The 16,993-nt window shown below is 41.2% G+C and overlaps 1 long non-coding RNA gene across 1 annotated transcript; it reads left to right on the top strand.

Moving 5' to 3' along the window:
• The first annotated feature begins 26 nt into the window (after positions 1 to 26).
• On the top strand, positions 27 to 16,660 carry LOC140725942 (uncharacterized). Its single transcript, XR_012098538.1, has 4 exons — positions 27 to 215; positions 2,194 to 2,430; positions 5,844 to 5,971; positions 16,089 to 16,660. It is a non-coding gene; the product is annotated as an uncharacterized lncRNA (long non-coding RNA).
• Positions 16,661 to 16,993: the final 333 nt, after the last annotated feature.

The following is a 16,993-nucleotide window of genomic DNA, read 5'->3' as shown; positions in this document are numbered from 1 at the left end:
TTCAGCTCTTAGGCTTTCAGAGAAACGATCTCATCTGCTGGTGAGACTTTAGTTCAGCGCTGCCAGACGGCTTCCTCAAAATTGCCTCCTAGTTTTCTAAATTTATAGTGGGCCAGATCTGCTCAACAACTTAACCCCAGGAATTAACCTGGTGAATCCTCTCTATGCAAGTATGCATGCACGGAGACCAACAGTATCCGGCCAACTCTATTAAGGTTGCATGAAAATGTGCCTATGTTTATGTTTTTGTGACCCTTGCAATGAGGGACAATGAACTAACACGTCGAAATGACAGTGGGGATTGGAATTTAAATGGTTGGTAACCAGGAAATCCAGTTTAGTGCGGATGGAGTGCTCGACAAAGCGGTCCCCTAATCTACGTCGAGTCGCATGAATGTAGAGGAAGTCTCATTGGGAGCATCGGATACAATAGACGACCCCGACGGAGTTGCAGGAAAAGTGTTGCTTCCTCTGAAGGGACTGTTTGGGGTTTTGAGTGGATGTGAGGGAAGAGGTGATGGGGCAAACGTAACACTTGCGGAGATAAGTGCCAAGAGGGAGATTAGTGGGGAGGGATGAATGGACAAGCGAATCATGGAGAGACAGATTCCTGCAGAAAGTTGGGAGGAGGTAAAGATGTGTTTCATGGTAGGATCCCATTGAAGATGGCAGAAGTTGAGACTGATGTGCTGGATGTGGAGGGGGAGAATGGAGTGGGCAAATGGAGGAGATGTCAGTGAGGGCAGTGTCAATGTTGTTTTCCCTCCCCCACGCAGTAGGCTTCACCTATGACAGCCTAGTCTTTAACACACACACATATCCCTTTTTATTCTGGCTTCTTCCCCCTCCTGTTCCAGTTCAGATGAAGGGTCTCAGCCTGAAAAGTTGACTGTTTATCCCTCTCCTTGGTTGCTGCCTGATCTGCTGAGTTCCTCCCGCATTTTGGATGTGTTATTCTTAATTATCTTGGCTACAATTTTCATCATTTCTTAAGGCAAGTGGAGCAGCAAAAAAAAAGACCAAAAATCAAAAGAAAATAATTGCCGGTAGCCTGCAACCCCTTGGAGTTTTTAAACTTGTATGATGCACCTACAGATGCAGTGATTGCTCCAAAGAGTCAAATTCCTTATTTTGATACTTAGCAAACTTACACTTAGCATTACTGAGCATTATGTCAGCAGTCAACAAAGATATGACCTCCACAGTCCCAAGTTACAAACTGCCATGAGATAAGCATGAACATGTAACTTCTCCCTTCACTTTTATCACACCCCCACTAATCTAGCTAGTTACCATAGTAAACGTGCAACACAGAATACAAAATATTAAGAGGAATAGACAGAGTGGACAGCCAGCGCCTCTTCCCCAGGGCACCACTGCTCAGTACAAGAGGATATGGCTTTAAGGTAAGGGGAGGGAAGTTCAAGGGGAATATTAGAGGAAGGTTTTTCACTCAGAGTAGTTGGTGTGTGGAATGCACTGCCTGAGTCAGTGGTGGAGGCAGATACACTAGTAAAGTTTAAGAGACTACAAGATGGGTATATGGAGGAATTTAAGGTGGGGGGTTATATGGGAGGCAGGGTTTGAGGGTCGGCACAACATTGTGGGTTGAAGGGCCTGTAATGTGCTGTACTATTCTATGTTCTTTGTTCTAAAACAAATAGAGATCAGAGACATGGCTGGTACAGCCAGTTTTAATGAATCTTGCCAGCTGACAAAATTTTTGCGGGTGCTATTGTGGGCATGCATACCCTAGGTTTGCCACTCCTGCTCTAGTACTTCACTGAGTTCAGAAAATTTCAGTAAACTATAACTAAAATACCTGCTATCTTTTCAATCGTTTCCTTTATGACCCCACAGAATAAAAGCCATCATCCAGGTCTTTTGTCCAACTTATTTGCCCAATACATTTTTCTCCAGAGATAGAAGTTATTTCTCTCTTCCTCTATAACATATTGATAATTTATTATTTTTTGAGTTGTTTTAGTATCTTCTGCTGTTTATTCCCAACCAAAATAATTATTTAGACTTCCCATTATTAGTTTCCAATCTCCTCCTCTCAAGAGTCAACATTTATTTCAGCTACTTTCTTCCTTTTTATAAACCAAACCCAGATTTTATGGTCCATTGTATTATTGACCAATTGACGCTCATTTTCTTTCTTCTGTGTCATTTTTGTTGACATGGTAACAGGGGCAGCTGTTAAGGGTGATTGGATAATGCAGAGGAGCCAGAAGAATGATGGACCTGTTGGATGGTGCATTGCATTGGTGGTACCAGAAATATCCAATGAATTGAAAAGTGGTCTACTGGGAGCTCTGGGGAAGATAAATTCTATTGTGCTAAAAGCAAATTTGCAGGCAGTGCAGTGCAACAGATGCAGCTGAGGATCCTATTGCAGATGGAGGGGCATTGTTAATTGAATGAAAGGTAAGCTAGATTTAAAAAAAGTATGTAAATGCGGCATCATCAGAGCAGGTGTTGCAGAGAACTTTGGAAAATGAAATAAACTCTTTATGGCAAGTAAGATTACTTAAGTGTGGCCAAACCACCAATCACATCTTCACTTTTGCTTTTAGTTCAACATTAATGAGCAGGTGTACCTAATAAAGTGGCCGTTGGGTGTATAAACTCACTCTTCATTCTCCTATTGTCCAATGAAAAAGACTCAACCTTTCTCCAAACTCAGCCACTTGAGTCACAGCAACATCATAAATCTTCTCTGCACTCTTTTCAAATTAATGGTATCTTTCCTATAGAACATTGACCCAAAACTTAATACAATATTCCAAATGCGGCTTCAACATCATCTTCTACAATTACAACATAATGTCCCAACTTCCATGCTTGGCTCATGCTACAAGGTGGTCCAGTAGAATGCAACCATTTAAAAACGCTCCTCTTAAATTGCACACTACACTGACTTGGAAATATCTCACTACTCTTTTCCCTGGTGCTGGCTCTGAATGGTAGAATTTTCTACCCACTGGCGCTGTAAAATTATCCTTACCTGCTGAAATGCATTGACCAAGAAGCATCTTAGAATGGGCAATCAGGAATAAGCAATTAATAAAGGAATTTAAAACAATTCATCCTTAACTCCTCAGCACTAGAGTTAAACATTGTCAGGAGCCCAGGCCTAAAAAAAGATAAGGAAGAGCTCCAATTATTGAGCTTATCATCGACTGCATTAGGTAATTGTTGATAGCAGTCGTGGCCAAGCTGAAGGAGAACAGAAAGAAGGATACTGGAAAGATCTGGATGCAGCGTGTGGCAGCATCTAGACTGGAGTTGGTGCTCTCCTGCGCTCCCCCCCCCCCCCCGCCCCTGTCCCTCGGCAGAAGACAAGCTATATCGTGGTTGACTGCAGATTTCTGCAGCAGTGATGGACTCAGGGTCTGGACTGCATGGTTGTATTTTACTAACACACGATAAGTGTTTGCTATGTTGGTTGCATGGCCATATCTGACTGATACCTTTATGTGCTTGCTATCTTGTACATGTTATGTGTGTTTTGTGCTGTGTGTGACTGTTGGTATTGTGTTCTGCACCTTGGCCCCGTAGAAATGATGTCTCATTCGGCTGTATTCATGGGTATTTGTGTATGCTTGAATGACAATTATTCTTGAAGAGTCCACAGATGTCTAAATCCCTTCAGATATTGTGTTCTTAAAGGAAACAAATATTTTGTTAAGTGGATAGAAATTGTACATTCTTTGAATATTACAAAGCACTTAACATTCAATAACTTACTTTAATAATGGCACCATTGTTTTTAATGGATAAAACAATGGTGCCATTTAATGGATTACAGTGCCTTATTCTGTAACTCAGCTCCTGAAAGAATGAGTTACACAATCAGCCGATCAACTTTAGCTGTATTTGTTGAGGGCAAAATGACAGACATGACAGGGGAAGAATGCTTTGCTAATTGATAAGAAAAACTTCCATAGATTTATCTGTTCACATGAAAAGGCATGTAGGACCTTGACTTAAGGACCATTTGAAAATGATGTTTCTTTATTGCTCTGAAGTGTCAACTAAAATGTTATGTTCAGCGTGGGACTTGAAACCACCAACTTATGACTCAAAGGCTACTTATGAAATAAACTGAATTTAAATAGATAAAAAGATTATAATTCAAGCTAAACTAAATTGAAGGATTACATATGGGCAGCCCACTTCAACTACAAAATAAATTTATATCTCTACACAGAGAGTTCAGTTCTCTGGGTTCATGCTGACCATCAGCTACCATTTTTACACATCCTGTACTAACACATTCTCCTCAGATTCTGATCAACTCCTTTAAAACTCTACCAATGACCTATGTGTTCTGGGAACTTTACGACAGCAATTTAATCAACAAACCAGTGCAATTTGAAGGTATGGAAGAAACTAGAGCACCCAGAGGAAACTGGCATGGTGACAAGGAGAATATGCAAACTCTGTAGAAGGACTGGGGGTCATCATTGAACTGTGTTAATAGAGCTGTGCCAGCCGCCCTTGTATTTCTATGTGTATATTTGTGTGCCATTTTCTTTTAATTTACTTGTTCAGAGGTTGTGGGCATCAGTGAAAATACTTAATCACCCTGAAGTGAAAGGTTTAGGCAGGGACAGTAGTTTCCCTTCCTTGAAGGTCATTGGTGAATCATACACATTTTATCACAATGGAGTAGTTCACAATTTATTTAATTTTAGGTTTCCAGCTAAATTGTCTTTGGGTGTAGATTACAGATAGAAATACCTACATGGGGGTGTAACTTCTATGCTCTCATATTTCAACATATAGGTGAGCCTTTATATATCTTCAGATCCATTGGCTTTAATTATTAAACTGCACGGTATCTTACTAATTTTATGTTCTCTACTCTGGTCTGAACGATGGAGCTAGGATTGGAACAGGGTGCCTACTGCCAGTGCCCTGATCTGCTCCCATCTTCCCTCATTCCCACACTGTGGTGTACATGCCTGACTTCCTAATGAAATTCTCTGATCAAGTTGGATTCCCACAGATTCCCTTCCACTCCTAGTAATTGTACTTCAAACTCTGCTTTTCAGTGCCAGGATGTATTATAATGATATAAACCTATACTTAAATCAAACTACTACAAAGTTTCACAACAAGTACTACTTTCTTCAATGATGTCAGTAAATTTAATGATTGGCTTACCTTCAATTGCCTAATAGTTTGTCAGCTTACTGTGATCATTGTTTTGTTCAATAATCCTTCATAAAGATTTGGGAACATCAAGCAATCTTAGGCATACAGAGGATCCATTGTTAAATACAAATCTGTATTTCATCAGTCTGTGTCGTCATTTATTAAAGACAGAGATGTAGAATCAGTTTCATTGAAACATGAAGTTGATAATCTGCCCCCTAAATTCAGATTGCTATATCAAATACCTGGGTTATTATCATGACCAGCCTTCAGATTGTTGCATTTGAGATGGTCATCTTACATCAATCTTTCATGGCAAACCACTAACATAGAGTAATAAAATTCAATTATGTGACAGTTGAAATGGAGAGGAATATTTAGCATATAGCAACATGGAACTGAATTGGAAATGTGTTTAGTAAACTAACTTTATTCATCAATGCCTAAAACAAAACTTTGGCTCGAAAAGTTATGGTTCATTAATCATAATTTTTAATGTGAACAGTACACAAGGTTGTGTTAGATACACAGAAGCTTCATTTGTTTAATTAATATTCACCTTGTTTCTCTCTCTTCAGTTAGTGTTGGGCATTTAGTCCACTTGTTTTCATACTTTTCCTTCGCAAGCACTTAAGCCAACATGGACTGATTATTAACTCTGCTAAATGCCATTTCAGGTTGTCTGCTAGTGGCTTTCCCTGCAACTGCATCTCTACAGAAGATGTGACACTGCTACTATCCAAGGTTGCCACTATTACGGACTTTCCACAGCCCCACACTACCAAAGCACTGCAAGAGTTTTTAGGTATGGTGACTTTCTAACATTTCATTCTGTGAGCTGCTGAACTTATGCTCCCCTGGTATAGTGCCCTTAACGGCAGTGCCCCTAATTGCATGCTTGAGTGGTCAGCAGACATGACCAGAGAGTTTGATTACACCAAACCCGCTCTTTTGAATGTGACCCTACTGGCGCACCTGCTCCCCAACGCAGCTGTGGCCATTTGACGGCTGATGCTGACTGATGATCGTGACATATATATTATCAAGGAAGAGTGCAATAATTGATTATGTTTATTCAGGGGCAATTTTATTACCAAATGTGGAAGCAACGTCTTTCAGGAAATCTTTATTTCTGAGGGTAGTTAGGGTAATAAGATATTCTTCTGGGATGTATGGGTAAAACAATTATTTTAATCAATAGGATAATGAATAGGATAATAACAAATTAAGTATTAGATTAATTGTGAATATATTTACATCAACATCTATAAAATTACTTTGCATTTTGATAAATTTTAATCTATACCAATGTTTATTTACTATTGAAAAATATTAACTAACTTAAAGCAAAAAAAATCACCGTAATAATCGTGTTCTAATTAATAAACACCATTTAATTAATACAGTAATGAAGGATAAATCCTAATCATAAATTTACTTCTTACAATGCTATTCTTGAAATTGTTATGTATCAGTTTAATTCCTTTGATCTCCCTCTAATTTTCACCCCGTCCCAAAGGCCCTGATCTTTGCTTGGGTGTTCTTCAATGCAATCGTCTGCAGATGCTATTATTAACGGACTCAAACGACACTTCACCATATTTGAGTTTAGATGGAGTTAACAGGATATGAACACTATCACAGCAAATCCAGTCCTCTCCAATGTATGCTGTACAGTAAGAATGGTTATGACAGAGAATTCTGGCAGATATGATCCTCTATCTCTGGGAGAATAATGCTGATAGAAAATAAGCTTAAATTAGAAAATTAACCATTCACTGAGAATAAATCTAGGAGAATTGGAAATTTATTGTGTAGCATTATACTTGGTGGTGGTTTGCCTACCGGACTACTGTGGTTGTGTAAAGAACTTAATTGGCACTCTTGAGGTTATCATCTTGTCAGTCTCCTTGGTTAGTGTTACTTTTCTAGGTGTTAAAAATTTCGGATAGATTTAATTGTTAATTAACTGTGAGTTAATTTTTATAAAACTATAATCAGAAAATATAGAGTTTACTCATATATAGCTTGCAGTGGGGATTTAAACTATCATGGGATAACAATAGATAGGAAAGATAAATATTTTGGTGTATACTGTAGGTAAATGAGTTTTCACATAAAATGTGTGCAAAGAGCATTTGGCCAGAAAAGTGGCAGAGACATCGTCCAAAGGACAGAAATAAAGGTTGGGCCTTAACAATAAGAACAGAATAAAAATTAAATGTTGGAAATTACTCAGCAGCTCAGTCAGCATCCACAGAGAAAGAAAAAGCTTGAAAATGAACATATTTTAATTTTGTTGGAGAAGAAGCAAATTGTGGGTGGGAAGAGAAGAGGTAAAAGACAAGTAAGGCATTCTTGTAACTGTGTGGGAAGATGCTGTGGAAGAAATGTACTTACTGAAAGGGATGGAAGGCTGAATCAGGAGATTGCGAAAGCAATTTTTTCTCAGAATGCTGGAAGAGGGAAGGGTAAAATATTTCAGGTGATGACACCTGTTGAAAGTAGTGGGAATTGTAGAGAATGAGTCATTGAATGTGGAGGCATGTGCAGTGGGATGTGAGGACAGGGAAGAGGATGGATTCATGAATTGCTCAAGCTGGATTGGAGGGTGTGAGTTAACATGGGACATTGAATAGAGGTGGTCTGTTTCCCCTGGAGCAAAGGAGACTGAGAGTTGACATGATAGGGATATATAAAATTATGAGAGGCAAAGATGGGGTAGATTTTCATTGGTCCTACCTATCTGTATTGTAAACCTGTATTCTGTCTATGTGGAATTTGCACACTCTCCACGTGGCCATGAGAGATTCCACCGGATCCTCTAGTTTCCTTCCACATCCCAAATAAAGTGCGGGTTGATGGGTTAATATGCCATTGTAAATATTGCTGGTGTAGGTGAGTGGTAGGATCAGGAGGGGTGTGTGAAGAAAATGTAGGGAGAATAAACATTTGAATAATGTAGTGTGAATGGAGGGTTGATAGTTGTTACAGACTTCATGGGCTGAAGGGCCTCTCTATGACTCTATGGTTTTCTCTTCCCCAGTTCTTGGTAGGTGAAGGGAGAGTAAGAACAAGACATGGAACACATGTAGTTGAAAGTCAGTATATTAATTCATGGAATGTGAGTCTCACTGGTTGGACTGCATTTAGTCTCCATCTCAACTGCCCTGGAGAAGGTGATGGTGAGCAGCTTGTTGAGCTGATTTAGGCTATGTATTGAAGATACTATCCTCAATACTACTCTAGGATTTGAGGATTTGGACAAAAAAATATTTCTTTGGTTGGTTTATGACTTTGGAGAATTTGGTTTAATTTTTTCCATATTTGTAAGCCATGTATTTGGGACATCCTGATGGTGAGATCAGAGTTTTAAGCTTTGATATTTCAATCAGTTTCAACATTGGCAGAATTAACTATTAAAATCCAAGAACGATTTGGAATACTAAATGAGTACTAAAATCTTCTTTTGGTGCAGCCACTTGTGGCTCCCTCTCTCAATCTGCACTGGGATATCTCAGCTTGCAGTAATTGGCCATGAACAATATCAATGTCCCAAGGTGTGTAATAACCAAATCTTTCATACAGCCCTTTAATTTTTAGCTAAGAGGTTTCATTTTCCAGTCTAGTCTTGGGCAAGTAATATCTGATAATAACCAGTTCAGACATCTTTGATTAAGTTAATTCAATCTACTGGTGAATGAGTTAACTCATTCTTGACAAATCAACCAAGAAGGCAGCTCATGAGTTCTACTCGACCACACTCAAATCAGAGCTGAGTCATCATACATGAATTTAATCTGAATTATTTAACAACTGAACAGCAAATCATTATTGTGATCCAGCACTCACAGATATTATTAAGTATATTGACAGTCAGAGTCAGAAGTTATAAATAGGTTGCAATATTTTAAGATTAATTTAATGGCTAGCTTTCAAAATTACCTTTTTCAGTAGCCAATCTAATAACTGAGTCAAACCATTCTGTGGCCATGAACAACATTTCAAGTTTACATAACCTCATCTGCCTGAGCACCATACTTGTCACCTATCTGATAAGATGTGTTCAACCCTCCACTTTTTTTTTGTGTTTTTCAAGTACATACTTCCTTCCAGCCAGGATTCACCAAAGGTCACCCCAGTAGCTTAACAAACCATATTGGATCATAGGTACCCAGTAAGCATTGTCAGGAGATCAGACAGGAAATTTGCACTCATGTAATTCTCAGCTAAGGATCTAAATACAAACAAGTGTTATGGTTACAACACTTTACACTACCAGCGGCCAGGGTTCAATTCTCGCTGCTGCCTGTAAGGAGTTTGTACATTCTCCCAGAGACTTTGTGGCTTTCCTGCGGGTGCTCTGATTACCTCCCACAGTCCAAAGATGCATCAGTTAGTAGATTGTAAATTGTACTGGCTTTGGATAAATGGGGAGATGGTGGGTGGCATGGCTCAAAGGGCCAGAAGGGCCTGCTCCACAGTGTATCTGAAAAAACAAACAAACAAACAGACAAATAAATAAAGCTCCGGGTTCTGCCTACTCACATTTCCAAACCAAACGTGCCTCAACGAACTCCTCCTTCACCCTTAATGTTGTAGGTGAAAAATGCTTGAACATTGGTGTAGGTCATCGTGCACACAAGTTACACTAAACCTAACTAATGAAACCAGCGTCATGTTAATTATTAGCAAGAAAGTAGTAAGAAAAATATTTATTTAACCAATTATTGCTAGGTTTCATAATTTTTTCCAAGTTTAACTGACATAAAATCAGGAAATTTGCCACGACCACTGAACTACCTTGCTGGTACAGTACACAGTAAAAACGAGACAGTGTTTTTCAGGACCATGGTGCTACATGAAACAGTATAAAACTTACACTGAGCTACATAAAAAGCATAGAAAAAAAACACTAGACTACAGACCTACCCAGGACTGCATAAAGTGCACAAAACAGTGCAGGCATTACAATAATAGACAAGACAATAGGCACAGTAGAGAGCAGTAAGTTGGTGTCAGTCCAGGCTCTGGGTATTGAGGAGTCTGATGGCTTGGGGGAAGAAACTGTTACATAATCTGGTCGTGAGAGCCTGAATGCTTCAGTGCCTTTTCCCAGACGGCAGAAGGGAGAAGAGTTTGTATGCTGTTTGCTTTGCGGATGCCGCGTGTACTGTGAACATCTGTAATGGCGGGAAGAGAGACCCTGATGATCTTCTCAGCTGACCTCACTATCCACTGCAGGGTCTTGCGATCCGAGATTGTGCAATTTCCGAACCAGGCAGTGATGCAGCTGCTCAGGATGTTCTCAATACAACCTCTGTAGAATGTGATGGGGGGTGGGTGGGAGATGGACTTTCTTCAGCCTTCGCAGGAAGTAGAGACGCTGCTGGGCTTTCTTTGTTATGGAGCTGGTGTTGAGGGACCAGATGAGATTCTCTGCCAGGTGAACACCAAGAAATTTGGTGCTCTTAACGATCTCTACCGAGGAGCCGTCAATGTTCAGCGGGGAGTGGTCACTCCGTGCCCTCCTGAAGTCAACAACCATCTCTTTTGTTTTGCTCACATTCAAAGACAGGTCGTTGCCTCTGCACCAGTCCGTTAGCCGCTGCACCTCCTCTCTGTATGCTGACTCGTCGTTCTTGCTGATGAGACCAACTATGGTCGTGTCATTGGCAAACTTTATGATGTGGTTCGAGTTGTGGGTCAGCAGAGTGAACAGCAGTGGATTGAGCACACAGCCCTGGGGGGGGGGGGGGGGGGCCCATGCTCAGTGTGATGGTGTTGGAGATGTTGCCTCCGATCTGGACTAAGGTCTCCCAGTCAGGAAGTCTAGTATCCAGTTGCAGAGGGAGGTGTTCAGGCCCAGTAGGCTCAGCTTTCCAGTCAGTTTCTGAGGGATGATTGTGTTGAATGCTGAACTGAAGTCTATAAACAGCATTCAAACGTACGTCTTTTTTGTCCAGGTGGGTTAGGACCAGGTGGAGGGTGATGGCAATGGCATCGTCTGTTGAGTGGTAGGGATGGTACGCAAACTGCAGGGGGTCCAGTGAGGGGGGCGGCCTCTCGAAACACTTCATGATGATGGATGTGAGTGCAACAGGATGGTAGTCATGTTACGATTGCCATTTTTAGACAAACCTTTTAAAAGATAAATATTAATTTCACCTAAATATTTTATCCTGATGCAACATTGAGTGACAATTACTAATATGAAGTCCAAGAAAAGTGCCTAATGCACAATTTGCCTTGATCCCTGCTAAATCCTCCAGTTTTCTCCCTTCCTTTCAGTTGCAAAGTACTGTTGATTGATTGTGCACAGCACAATGGACTCCACTGTCTCTCACACACACTTTGTATTTGCAAATAGTGGAAAATAATTTTCTTCCTCTTCCAATTTTCCTGTACTATTTTGATAGTGCTTAGTCATGCTGACATGAAATTCCAAAGCAACACATAACACTTGGTACCTCTCTGGTTATTTCCTCCTGGATCCTCCTTCAAACCTAGAGTATGCAGCACATGAACAATACACACTAAACAATCTTGTTTTCATGTAATATGTGGAGAAAAATATAGTTATTAGAGTTACACAATGCAGTAAACAAAGGCCATTTCCAAATTGCAATTTATCTTTCATGCTGTTTTTATTAATTATTATCACATCTCCTGAGCATTTCTCAGGATTATTCCGGAAGTTCTGTTTTAAGGAAGGGCATATCTGATATTCAGGGTTACACAAACTATTGATTTAAGGTAATTCGATAAGACAAATACAATTTATTAACTAGCAAATACTTACTGCTGTCTTGAGGGTCGGGTTTCCTCAAAGTTCATTACCTCCTGAAAAGTATAAATAAGTGTCAAGGGTTACCTCTGCCCTCTACCCTCTCCTGAACATATTTCCAACTCCTGGTGTGTCTTCATCATCCCCTCTGAACTTTCCCTTTCTGAGGTAGGATGCTCTGCCCTACCTTTGTTCCCCTGTCCCCACACCTGTTATTTCCATGCCTGCCACAATGTCAAGCTCTTCTTCCATTGCCTTTGTCTTTGAGCCTACTTCTTTGCAAGGATATCCCACACCCCCACTGATGACTCCTTCTCCCATCTCCAACCTTCTTCCTCTTCTTGGAAATCTCACCCTGGCCTTCTGCCCACTCTAGATTCTTTCATCTCTTACTGCCAACAAGACATCAACCCTCTTGATTTCACCACTCTCCCCTCTTCCATCTGATTGCACTGCCCTCTACTCTCTCTGCACTAATTCCAACCTCACCATCGATCAAGGACAATGCTGATGTAGGCTGGTGGACTTTCTTCTACCTTTCTGAGGTCAGACAGCAGCACTCAGACACTTCCTCTTACTTAGTCCTTACACAGGACCACACTAAGGAGCACCAGGCATTTGTCTCCTGCTCCATCACCAACTTCATCGACTCTGGAGATCCTCCACCCACTGCCACCAACCTCATAGTTCCTGTATCCCACACTGTCATTTCTAATTCCTAACTAAGATCCACAAACATGACTGTCCCGGTCAGCCTATTGTTTCTGCCCCTTTGAACTGGTGTTCACAAACATGGACTCCATTTCATTCCCTTCCTATCTACACCTATGACACTTTTCACATGCTTTCCATCACTTCAGTCACTTTCAGTTCCTTTCCCGGATCACCTTATTCTCACTATGGACATCCAATCCCATAACACTTCCAACCCCCAGCAGGAAGCTCTCTGCTTCTATCTAGACAACAGACCTAATGAGGTCCCCTGCACGACCATCTGCTTCCGTCTGGTGGGACTGGTTCTTACCCTCAACAATTTGTCCTTTGGTTCCTCCATTCTCCAAACTGAAGGTGTAATCATTGGTAATCACATGGGTCCCAGCTATGCCTGACTCAGAGTCAGCTATGTGGAACTGTCCATGTTCTAAGCTTGCACTGGCAATGCGCTCCAGTGTTTTCTCCGCTACATTGACACCTGTGTTAATGCTGCTTCCTCCGCTGATGCTGAGCTCGTTGATAATCAACTTTGGCTCTAACTTCTGCTATGCCCTCAAATTTAATTGGTCCATCACTGACACTTCTCTCCATTTTTTTTGATTTCAGTCTTCTTCTCTGGAGACAGACTATCAACTGACATATTTTACAATTCTACTGACTTACCATTATCTTGACTATAGCTTTCCCCATCCTGTCACTTGTAAAAATGCTACTTGCTTCACTCAGTTCTTGTCTCTGATGCATCTGTTCTCAGGATGAGGCTTTTGATTCTACAGATTCTGAGATGTGCTACAACTACCCCTTTACCACCTCCTTCATTCCCCAAAACAGTCCTTCCAGGTTAGGCAACACTTCACCTGCAAGTCTGTTGGGGTCATCTATTGTGTCCGGAACTCTGGATCAGGCTACATTGGTGAGACCTGACACAGATTGGGTACCACTTTATTGAGTATATTCACTCTGTCTGCCTCAAGAGGCAGGAGCTCCTGGTGGATACCCAATCCCATTCTGACATATCCATTCATGCCCTCCTCTACTGCCATTATAAATCAAACTCAGCTTATAGGAGCATATTCTGTCTGGGTAGTCTCCAACCTGATGGCATGAACATTGATTTCTCCAACTTACAGTAATTTCTCCCCACCCCCTCCATACTCCTTTCCCTTGTCCTTCCTTCCTTTCCAGTCCTGATGAAGTGTCTTGGCCTGAAACATCAACTGTTTCTTCTCCTCCATAGATGCTGCCTGACCTACTGAGTTCCTCCAATATTTTGTGTGTATTCTTTTGCATGGTTTTCCCATTTTTAAATATACAGCAAGATGAAATGCAATGTGTACAAAATGGAGTTGGATATCTGAAGGCAGAAATTAAAAGAATAAAAATCAGCAGTTAATGATGACAGCAACACAGAAAATGCTGGAGGAACTCAGCAGGCCAGGCAGCATCTATGGAAAAAAGTAGTCAATGTTTCAGGCGGAAACTCTTTGGCAGGACTGGAGAAAAAACATTGAAGAGTAGCTCCAGGATTTTGTGTGTGTTGCTCTGTTTCCAGCATCTGCAGATTTTCTCTTGTTTGTGAGTTGAAGATGACAATTTGGATTCTGATCTCCCCAGCCAATCATGCAAAAGTAAGACCTGCAGACAAACTAACACTCAGAGTACATTCCTGAAAGAGCTGTTAGTTTAAAGAAAACTAAGGACCTGAATGAGAATTTGATCATTAATTTGCTTACAAATACTATTGATTCCTGAATGGTACTCCCTACCTCCTCAATATCATTTGCTTCTGCAACACTACTAGTCCTTTCCCCCACTTATCTATGTATCATCTGCAAACTTGGCCACAAAGCCATCAATTTCATCTTTCAAATCATTGACATACAACTTAAAAAGAAGTGGTCCCAACACCGGCTCCTGCAGATTATCACTAGTCACCAGCAGTCATACGGAAATCCCGCTGGCCTTCTGCCAGTCAGCCAATTTTCTATCCATGCTTGCATCCTCCCTTTCCTGTAATATCATGCCCTCTTGTTTAGCAGCCTCATGTGCAGCACCTTGTCAAAGGCCTTCTGAAAACCCAAGTAAAAAATAACCAGTGACTCCCCTTCATCTATCTTGCCTGTTATTTCCTCAAAGATTTCCAAGGAGGAAGGAAGGCATGCTGACTTTAGGCTATTTTATCATGTGTCTCTAAGAACCCCAAAACTACATGCTTAACAATGGACATCTTAACAAACACTGAGGTCAGGCTACCTGACCTATAAATTCCTTTCAGCTGTCTCCCTTCCTTCTTGAAGGAAGGAAGGTGGAGGGTTATATGGGAGGCAGGATTTAAGGGTCAGCACAACATTGTGGGCTGAATGGCCTGTACTGTACTGTATTGTTCTATGTTCTTAAAAGAGTGGAGTGCCATAGCTTCCATGGAGCCCTGATCTGAATATCAGAGGCTGTTTGGGATTACCTGGAGAGGCAGAAGGAAGTGAGGCAGCCAAAGTTTGTGCGACAGTGTATCTAAAAGAAATGCAGTTTTAAGGGCAAAGGGTGGTCACACCAAATATTGAGTTGATTAGGTTTTTTTACTGTTTACTGCCACTTTTAGTAATTTTATCAAAATTTTTAATTTCATTTTTTAAAAAAGGTATCTTCACTTCTCTAATTGTGCCCAAGACCTGAACAATACTGTATCTCACTCCTGTGTGCCTCGTCACCAATTTGAAATTCTGCTGGTTTTGGAGATCGTCGATTAGTACTGAGGGTATGATGGTGTTGAACGTTGAGCTGTAATGAAACCTGACACAAGTATTACTATTGTTCAGGTGATCCTAGCCAGCGAGATTGCATCCACTGTAGACCAAGTGCGGTGATATGCGAATTGCAGCGGGGCTAAGTCCTTGCTTAGGCAGAAGTTAGTTCTGGCCATGACCGACCCCTCATCACAGCTGATGTGAGTGCAACTGGGTGATAGCTGTCGAGGCAGCTCACCCTGCTCTTCCTGGGCACTGGTATGCATTTCACCCTTTTGAAGCAGTAGAAAATCTCCAATTGCAGCACTGACAGATCAAAGATTTATTTGAACACTCCCACTAGTTGGTTGGCACAGGTTTTCAGTGCCCTACCAGCTACACCATCAGGGCCTGAGGCCTTGCAAGGATAACCCCTCTTGAAGGATGTTCTGATGTCAGCCTCCAAGACAGGTCACGAGGTGTTGCTGGGATTTGCACAAGTGTGGTTTATTTTCCCTTTCAAGGTGTGCATAAAAGGCATTAGGCTCATCCGGGAGTGAAACATCACAGCCATTCATATTAGATTTTGCCTTGTAGGAAGTAATGGCCTGCAAACCCTGCCAGACCTGATGCACATCTGATTCTGTCTCTAACTTAAATCGAAATTGTTTTTATATTCTTAACATTGCCTTTTGTAGGTCATACCTGGACTTCCTGTACAGTTCTGGATCACCAGTCTTCAATGCCCCAGATCTAGCCCTTAGCAAACTACAAATCTCCTGGTTCATTCACAGCATTTGGTTTTGGTGTGTCTGGTATGTTCTCGAAGGTATACACTCATCCAGACACATCTTGATGAAGTCCGTGACCATCTGGCATATTCATTCTGATTCAAAGATAAACCCTGAATATCATCCAGTCCACTGACTCAAAGCAATCCTGCAAGTGCTCCTCCACCTCCCTTGACCATAGCTTCTTGGTCCTCACCGCTGGTGTTGCAGTCTTTACTCTCTGTCTGTATGCTGGGACAGGGAGTACAGCCAAATGACTGGACCTCCCAAACTGTGGGCATGGGATGACACTGTAAGTGTTCTTGATGGCCGTTTAACAGTGGTCAAGTGTGTCGCCTCTCTGGTTCCACAGATGATAGTTATTCAGAGACTTCTTCAAGCTGGCCTGGTTGAAATGCCCCACAATTATAGAGAAGGCATCAGGTGTGCTGTTTCGTAACTGCTGATTACAGTGCTCAGTTCTCTGATGCCTGCCTGACCTTGCCCAGGGGTGGAATGTACACCGCTCCCAAGATGGTTTCTTCAGCAGAAGCTTAGAAGTTCCAGGCCGGGTAAGGATTAGGATAGAACCATCATGTCTGTGCACCACAATGAGTTAATCATAAAGCATACTCTACCTCCTCTATTTTTAAAATTGTGTTGTTTACAGCTGTAATTGTGGATTTCAGCTGTAGTAGACCAAACAATAATATTTGATAATTCCCATCGGGCGCATGCACAGTCACCACTTATTGGCACCATCTTAGGATCTATTAGAATTTATCCAATAATGGGGAATTGCTCCAAAACTGTTAGCAATTCAGATTTCAAAG

The sequence above is a fragment of the Hemitrygon akajei genome, chromosome 4 (assembly GCF_048418815.1).
Source record: "Hemitrygon akajei chromosome 4, sHemAka1.3, whole genome shotgun sequence".
Taxonomy (NCBI): domain Eukaryota; kingdom Metazoa; phylum Chordata; class Chondrichthyes; order Myliobatiformes; family Dasyatidae; genus Hemitrygon; species Hemitrygon akajei.
This window is presented reverse-complemented; position numbering and strand designations above follow the sequence as displayed.